The 7,467-nt window shown below is 42.2% G+C and overlaps 1 non-coding gene across 1 annotated transcript; it reads right to left on the bottom strand.

The window, feature by feature from the left end:
• Nucleotides 1-403: 403 nt before the first annotated feature.
• LOC126032870 (U4 spliceosomal RNA) lies at nucleotides 404-540 on the bottom strand. The gene has a single exon (XR_007504031.1). It is a non-coding gene; the product is annotated as a U4 spliceosomal RNA (small nuclear RNA).
• Between the last annotated feature and the right edge of the window lie 6,927 nt (nucleotides 541-7,467).

Below are 7,467 nucleotides of genomic sequence, written 5' to 3'. Positions count from 1 at the left end.
AGCAATTATACCTTGTTGTCCTAATAAGAAAACGGGGCTGGAGCAGTGGCGCAAGCCTTGCACGTGGCTAACCTAGGATGGACTGCGGTTTGATCCCCCAAACCAGGAGCGATTTCTGAGTGCAGAGTCAGGAGTAACCCTTGAGCATCACTGGGTGTAGACCAAAAAGCAAAAAGAAAAGAAAAGAAAACAAGAAACTGGGAACTAAAATAGTGTCAGTGTTGTCCCTGTCTGCTTCCCTGGAATAGAAACATGGACCAGCACTCTAGGAGAGGTGAGTGAAGAAGAGAGGAAAAGATGGGAGGGGGGATTCCACAAACTTTGAATAGTACAAAGGTTAGGTTTAAACTTTACGTGTCCTTGGGGTTTCATGCTTAATATTAAGCTTATTTTATAAATGCATAGCTCTGTCACTTTCTTCAAATTTACATTTGTCTACTACAGAGCTGCCAGTGTTAGTTTTTAGGGAAAAGTTTTCAATTAGCAATAATTGTGTTTCAGATAAACCTCATTGGCAATGATACTGCCCTGCACAAAGCTTTAAAAACAAAACATCAAGAGCACCCAAGAAACTGAGGCAGACAGACAGAGTAGTAGTGGAGCCGTCTTTGTAACTCAGAAGAGCTATTTTCACACCCAGGTCAGATAGCACAGTGGATAAGGCATTTGTCTTGCATGCAGCAATCTGGGTTTGATCCCCAGCATCCAATATGGTCCCCCAAGCCTGCCAGGAGTGATTTCTGAGTGCAGAGCCAGGAGTAATTCCTAAATGCCACCAGGTTGGCCCCCAAACAAAAATAAAAACAAACAAACAGAAAAACAAAAATAAAAAACAGTGATTTCATTATTTCACACCACAGAGACTTATATACATCAGAAAGAACAAAAACAACCAGTGCTAGCATGGATGTGGGTGAAAGGAACTCTCTCTCTCTCTCTTTTTTTTTGGTTTTTGGGCCACACCCGGCATCACTCAGGGGTTACTCCTGGCTGTCTGCTCAGAAATAGCTCCTGGCAGGCACGGGGGACCATATGGGACACCTGGATTCGAACCAACCACCTTTGGTCCTGGATCAGCTGCTTGCAAGGCAAAGGCCGCTGTGCTATCTCTCCAGGCCCGAAAGGAACTCTCATTCACTGCTACTGGGAATGTAGACTGGCCCAGCCCTTTTAGAAAACAATATGGCTATTCCTCAAAAAGAAAAGAAAAGAAGAGAAGAAAAGAGAAGAGAAGAGAAGAGAAGAGAAGAGAAGAGAAGAGAAGAGAAGAGAAGAGAAGAGAAGAGAAGAGAAGAGAAGACCAACAAACATAAAGAAGAAATTGAGCTTCCATATGACCCAGCAATACCACTCCTGGGAATATACACAAAAACACAATGCACAAAAGGTTTCTGAATTCTTATATTCATTGCAGCACTATTCATAATAGCCAGAATTTGGAAACAACTATGCAGCTGTTACGAAAAATGAAGTTGGGGCCAGAAAGATTGCATGAAGGTAAGGCATTTGCCTTGCATGCAGAAGGACGGTGGTTCAAATCCTGGCATTCCATATGGTCCCCCGTGCTTGCCAGGGGTGATTTCTGAGCACAGAGCCAGGAGTAACCCCTAAGTGCTGCCAAGTGTGACCCAAAAACCAAAAAAAGAAAAATGAAGTCATGAAATTCACTTATACATGGATGATATGGAGAGTATTATGCTGAGCAAAATGAGTCAGAGGGAAAGGGATAGACACAGAATGATCACACTCATTTGTGGAATATTTTTTTTAAAAAAGATAGTATTAATGCTATAATACCCAATGACAATAGAGCCAGGAGCCAGGAGAGCCAGTCCATGTTAGGAAGCTTGCCACAAAGAATTGGGAGTGCAGTTAGGGCAGAAAAGGGATCACTATGCCAATGAGAGTTGGAAATGATCATGATGGACAAGAACTGGGTGCTGAAAGGAATTAAAGTGATATACATAATACCCCTTTAATAATAGTATTACAAACCTTTATGTCTAAAAGGAAAAAGTGGGGGAGATGGGGAGGGGAGGAAAATGTCTACCATAGAGGCAGGCATAGGGGACAGCAGAGAGGGGATGTTGGGGGACATTATTGGTGAGAAATGTGCTTTGGTGAAAGTTGGGTGTTGGGCATTATATGACTGTGACTCAATCATGAACAACTTTGTAACTGTGTATCTCTTGTGATTCAATTAAGGATTTATTCAACATAAATTAAAATTTAAACTATCAATAACTGATATTATTTGATCATTGAAACCTTCTAATGTTCATAACATTATGCTAAATATCTTTTTTTTTTTTTTTTTTTTTTGCTTTTTTGGGCCACACCTGGCGTAGCTCAGGGGTTACTCCTGGCTGTCTGCTCAGAAATAGCTCCTGGCAGGTACGGTAGACCATATGGGACACCGGGATTCGAACCAACCACCTTTGCTCCTGGATCAGCTGCTTGCAAGGCAAACACCACTGTGCTATCTCTTCGGGCCCTATGCTAAATATCTAATTAAATTTGTACACCCACTGTATGAAGCAAGCATTTTTTACTTAAGAGGTAAAGAAATGGAGGTACACAATATCATCTGCCTTAGGCTGGCCTTTGTTACTTGGCAAAATAAAGCTGGAAGTGAAGGGTATTTGCTTCAAAGGACACGTTGCTTATCCATTCTGTGTAGTTCTTCTCACAATGTAGTTTCTCCGAGCAACTGAATCAAGTACAAAACCAACCACATACTTGCTTGTTTTGTCTTGTTTTGGGGCCACTAATGTTCAGGGCTTACTCCTGTGTTTGCATTCAGGCATCATACTGATAATGCTCAGAGGATCCTCTGTGGTATTGGGACTAGAATTGGGATAGGCTGTCTGCAAAGAAAACACTTTAACCCCTGTAATATCTTTCTGGCTTCCAAGCAAGAACTTGTTACAGGCAGAAAGAGATCTTATACCTGGGTCCCTCCCAGACTTACTGACCTAAGGATAAAGCTTATATTTCTAGCCCATATTTCAAACAGCTGACTTCAAGCAGTTTAACATGGAGAGCAGGGTTTTCCAAGGGGCCCCTGAATCTGGGAGACATAACATAACCATGGAGTTAATTTGGGATGTTCTCAGATGGTCATAGCCTTGCTTTGTACCCTTGATAACCTAGGAACATATATCAACTGTGCTCATGTCCTTGAGATGATCCAAACCCTGCTTTGCAAAATAACATGCTTTGGAATTATTCTGCCTTTGTACTCTTGCCAGCTGCCTGCAAGCCCCAACCCTCATCAGATTATGTACTGAGCACCATTAGATATGAGCTGGGCCTGTTAAATTTGGAAATTGAACTCACATGATTCCTTCTAGAAAAAATTCCACTTCTATATCTCATTGCTTACTGGGTCTTATCAGATTCCTCCTGTCTTTTAGGACTCAGCTTTAAAGTCAGATTATTTAAGAAAACTTCCCTTTTACCCTTCCTTGACAGACTGTGATTTCTTTCCAGCTTTTCTTGGAAAAGCTTCTCCTGGCAGTAGCACTGTTCCATCCACACTTACCAATACATCTCTTTTTTTTTGTTTTGATTTTGTTTTTGTTTTTGGGCCACACCCGGTGGTGCTCAGGGGTTACTCCTGGCTGTCTGCTCAGAAATAGCTCCTGGCAGGCATGGGGGACCATATGGGACACCGGGATTCGAACCAACCACCTTTGGTCCTGGATCGGCTGCTTGCAAGGCAAATGCTGCTGTGCTATCTCTCCGGGCCCACCAATACATCTCTTAGTTTTTTTTTTTTTTTTTCATTTCTCACTCGCTAAAACCACAGCAGGATATTTAGTAAATTTTTTTTCGGGCCACACCCATTTAATGCTCAGGGGTTATTCCTGGCTAAGCGCTCAGAAATTGCCCCTGGCTTGGGGGGACCATATGGGACACCGGGGTTCGAACCATGGTCCTGATCCTTGGCTAGCGCTTGCAAGGCAGATACTTTACCTCTAGTGCCACCTCGCCGGCCCCATATTTAGTAAATTTTAATGAATGCCTTTCATAAAGTCAAAGCTTTAAAGTAATACATGAAATATTTTAAAGATTATAAGAATCATAATTTTATAATAAATATCATATGTCTCAAATCATACCACAAAAAGTCCACAGAACTACAAGTTGAGACACATTAACAATAACAGAAACAAACCAGGAAAAAAAGGAAAGGTTAAAGCTCATTTATTCAACTTCTAAAAAAAAAAAATCATACTGTTTTATTTTAAATGCTAGTATTTAGAGGCATGATTAAAGGATATTGTTTGATTTGCTTTTGTCATAGAAAATTCAAACATGCACAGTGATTATTGAGTGCTTACCACCCAATCCACAGTGACCTATATTCTGTTAATGTTTTTCAATGATGATAATTCTAAAACATTTATCAATTCAAAAATCAGAGCTCCGGGGGCCAGAGTGGTAAGGCGTTTGCCTTGCACAGGGCCAATCCAGGACAGATGGTGGTTCGAATTCTGGCATCCCATATGGTCCCCCATGCCTTCCAGGAGCATTTTCTGAGTGTGACCCCAAAACCAATAAATAAATAAATAAATAAATAAATAAATAAATAAATAAATAAATAAATAAATAAAATCAGAGCTCAAGGCAATTAAAATTGACTTCAAAATAAATACCCTTCTGTGTGATGTTGTCAAGCCAGCCATGATTTAAAGAAGGACATTGAACTTAGTCTATATTAAGTTCCTCCCTGGTGGGCAGGGAGTTTCTCTTTTCAAGAGAAAAATTTCTACTTTTCAATAAACTTTCAACAGAAAGAAAGGGAGTGAAAGAAAAGAAAGAAAGAAAGAAAGAAAGAAGAGAAAAAGATAAAGAAAGAAGAAAAAGAAAGAAATAGAAAGAAAGAAAGAAAAAGAAAGACAAAGAAAGAAAGAAAGAAAGAAAGAAAGAAAGAAAGAAAGAAAGAAAGAAAGAAAGAAAGAAAGAAAGAAAGAAAGAAAGAAAGAAAGAAAGAAAGAAAGAAAGAAAGAAAGAAAGAAAGAAAGAAAGAAAGAAAGAAAGAAAGATTCTAGCAAAGAGGAGACAAACCGGTCTGATTCTCCAGACCCTGGGGCAAGGCTGATAGCAAGTGAACCAAAAAACCTGTGTTCAGTGCTCAATTTTATCATCACTAGTGGTGAGCTATATTAGAGCCATAATGGGGCCAGAAGGTTTTTTTGAGGGGGAACAGTTATCAAAGGTCTTGACTTTTTTTTTTTTTTTTGGTTTTTGGGCCACACCCAGCGGGTGCTCAGGGGGTTACTCCTGGCTGTCTGCTCAGAAATAGCTCCTGGCAGGCACAGGTGTCCATATGGGGACACCGGGATTCGAACCAACCACCTTTGGTCCTGGATTGGGCTGCTTGCAAGGCAAACGCCTCTGTGCTAACTCTCCGGGCCCAAAGATCTTGACTTGACTGGGACCACAAAAATGACAGTCAGCCTTACATTTAGACCTTATATAATATCTGGGGAGTGGCCGTGTGGATGGGGCCATACCCAGTGGTGCTCAGGGCTATTTCTGGCTCTGTGACCCCTGGAGGTGTTTGGGGGGGGCAATATTTGATGTTAGGTATAAAACCAGGCTAGCCTCATATAAGACAGGTACCAAGATCTCTCTTGTTCCAAGACTTTGCATGGTACCTTTGTGAAATAATTCAAGAAAGCATTTTGTGTATAAACAAACTAGCTTGTTTAATGCGAACATTGAAAATATTTTATAAGCAGGGGCTCATGCAATACTAAAGCAGGTTGAACAGTGGGTTGGGCAAAACCCATGCAAGCAGCCCACGCAGGTTCCATCTCTGGCACCCTATATGATTCCGCAAACCCCACCAGGTGGGATTCCTGAGCACAGAACTAGGAGTAGGCCCAGAGCATGACCAAGTGTGATCTCAAAATAAAAACAAACAGCAAACAAGAAAAGATATTCTATAAACATTTAACTTGTTAGCACTTGTCAATTTTTAAAGTCTCCTGGAGCCTCAAGAAATAGAAGTTCAGAAATGAACGGATAGCACAGCGGAGATGCCTTATACATGGCCAACCCAGGTTCAATCCCAGGTTTCCCACATGGTCCCCTGAACCTGCTAGGAGTAATTTCTGAATGCAGAGCCAGGAGTAAACCCTGAATGCTGCTGTTGTGAACCCAAAACAAAACAAACAAAAAGAAAGAAAAGAAATAGAAGTCCCTCATAAATCACCTGATGTCTATAAGGTTCTGGTGGAGAGGTTGAAGGAATAAGAAAAAAAAGTTGCTCTCTCTTTAGTGTTGTCCTAGATTTTATTCTTAGGAGAGGCTTATATCTGAACTGGTGGAAAGAGTGCCAGATAAAAACTGGGCAGAAAAGAAGGAAGTCACTGGTAGAAACACATTTGGGTGTAGAGACACCAAGGTTAGTGAGAAGGAAAAAATAAGAGCCCTCGGGCACATACTGAGACTAGATGTGTGAGAAAGGGAGAGTAGTTTTTTCAGAAGGGGTGTCACCAAAAGAAAATTCAGACTTTGCTTCTACATATTTTGTGGTTTTGCCTTTCTTGAAAACCAAAGCTGAAGATGCTCACCCTACAGACAAGGCAGCAGGGACCACTGATCAGGAGAGCCTGAACTCCTTTGTCTTCTGGTGAAGAAAGCCCCAGGCTGTACATCTCAGTACGGCCAAGACAGGCCTTGCCCCCTCCGAGCTGCCACTCTGGGGGTAAAAGGACAAGAGGAGAGGAATTCAGGTTTTCCTATTAGCCCTGTGTTGATTCTGGGGTGTGTGGGAGGAAGCAAAGCAAGGAAGGAGAATTGCTGACATGGTTCCCCTTAGACACCCCCGGGAGGGCTTGCAGCGTTGATGGCGACCAGGAGAAAGGGCGGACTTTGCGCAAAGTGCATGCTCAGCAGGTTGCTTCAAATGACAGCGCCCTCCACCCTCCCAAAGTCTCCTGGGGAAGGATGCAGGGTCTCTCTGTCTCTCTCTGTCTCTCTCTTTCTATCTCTGTGTGTCTGTGTCTGTCTGTCTGTCTCTCTCTTGTCCCCCACCCCACGACGTTGGGCCTACAGAGCTGGATCAAAGTGTGGAACTGACCAATGGAAAAACCCTCAGAGAGGCTCTGGTCTGAGCGCATTTCGGTTCAAGCATGTGGAAGACTGGCAACCCGCAGCCAATTCAGCCAGACACAATCACATTTGCTGGCATGAGTCACCAGGCAGGTGTGCAGGAACGCTTGGGAATTCAGAAACATGGAGAATAGGCCGCTTCCCTTTTCTAGTAGCAAGGGTGGAGGGCAAGAAGAATGTCAATAAGAATTGCGTTTCTCGGAAATCTAAAAGTCAAGTGTCACTTGGAACAGATTATTAATAACACTTAAAAGGCTTAAAAATAAAAGCTATGCAGGGGCTTTCCCTTACACCTCCCCCAGCCCAGTCCCCACCCATAAAGGGAGAACGCAGATTATT

This window comes from Suncus etruscus, chromosome 16, assembly GCF_024139225.1.
Source record: "Suncus etruscus isolate mSunEtr1 chromosome 16, mSunEtr1.pri.cur, whole genome shotgun sequence".
In the NCBI taxonomy this organism is placed as follows: domain Eukaryota; kingdom Metazoa; phylum Chordata; class Mammalia; order Eulipotyphla; family Soricidae; genus Suncus; species Suncus etruscus.
The sequence above is the reverse complement of the archived record's forward strand: the minus strand, read 5'-3'. Positions and strand labels throughout refer to the sequence as shown.